The sequence below is a fragment of the Neomonachus schauinslandi genome, chromosome 1 (genome assembly GCF_002201575.2).
Source record: "Neomonachus schauinslandi chromosome 1, ASM220157v2, whole genome shotgun sequence".
In the NCBI taxonomy this organism is placed as follows: Eukaryota; Metazoa; Chordata; class Mammalia; order Carnivora; family Phocidae; genus Neomonachus; species Neomonachus schauinslandi.
In genome coordinates this window covers 211,477,455-211,478,817 of record NC_058403.1, presented here as the reverse complement: position 1 = coordinate 211,478,817, position 1,363 = coordinate 211,477,455, and positions in this window count along the sequence as shown.

Genomic DNA, 1,363 nt, shown 5'->3' with positions numbered 1-1,363 from the left:
AACCAGCCAGGTGTTTTTACTTAAGGGGCACCTGGCTGGCTCAGTCGTTAGGGGATGCGATTCTTGATCTTGGAGTCATGAGTTTGAGCCCCACCTTGGAGGAATAGATTGTACTTTAAAAAAATCTTTAAAGTTTTATTTAAATCCCAGTTAGTTAACATACACATTATATTAGTTTTAGGTGTACAATATTGTGATTCAACACTTCCATACATCACCCAATGCTCATCATGACAAGTGCCCTCCTTAATCCCCATCACCTACTTCTCCCATCCCTCTGGTAACCATCAGTGTGTGCTCTATGGTTAAGAATCTTTACTTAGAGTCTTTACTTGTCTCTCTCAACCTCATCTATGAACCAACTCCTTCCAAACTCCTGGTACTGTTAATATTTTGCCCTCTTCCCATGAGCCACCATAAGTATATAATAATAATGGAAAAGATTGGAATGGTATGAGAATTACCAAAATGTGACACAGACATGAAATGAGCAAATGCTGTTAGAAAAACGGTGCTGCTTGATGATGAGTTGCCACAAACCTTTTATTAAAAAAATGAAATATTAGTGAAGTGCAATAAAGTGAAACACATGAGCACGATGTATTCCTGTACATTTCTTGGCATTTTTCATGAAGACCATCATGTCAGCTGTAAATGGGGCTAGTTTTATTTCTTCTTTTCCAATTTGTATGCCTTTCATTTCCTTTTCTTGCCTTATTGCACTGGCTAGAATTTCCAGGACTGTGTTGGATATGGGTGCCCTGTTCCCTCTGTTATGGGGAAAATATTTAGTCTTTCATCAAGTAAAATGTTAACTGAAGATTTGCAGATGTTCTTCAGCACGTGGAGGTGGTTTCTGTCCGTTTCTAGTTTGCTGAGAGTTTGTATCATGCATGAGTGTTGAACTTTGTCAAATGCTTTTCCTGCATCAATTGAAATGCTCTTTCAACCTTTCTTCCTTAGTTTGTGTGTTAGTTTTCTGGGACAGCTCTGACAAATTATCGTAAATGTAGAGGCTTAAAACAACACAGATGTGTTACCCTACAGCTCTGTACAAGTCCTACATGGATTTCACAAAGCTGAAATCAAGGTGTTGGCAAGGCTACCTTCCTTTCTGGAGGCTCAAAAGATGAATCCATTTCCCTATCTTTTCCAGATTCTAGAAGCTTCTTGCATTCCTTGTCTCATGGTCCCCTTTCCCCATCTACAAATCCAGCAATGCAGGTACAATCCTTACATCATATCACTCTCAATTTCTTCCACTGTCATTTCTCATTTCTGCTTTTTGGAAACCCTGTGATGACATTGGGTTCATCCAGATAATCCAGGATAATTTCTTTAAGTCAGTTGATTAATGATTTAA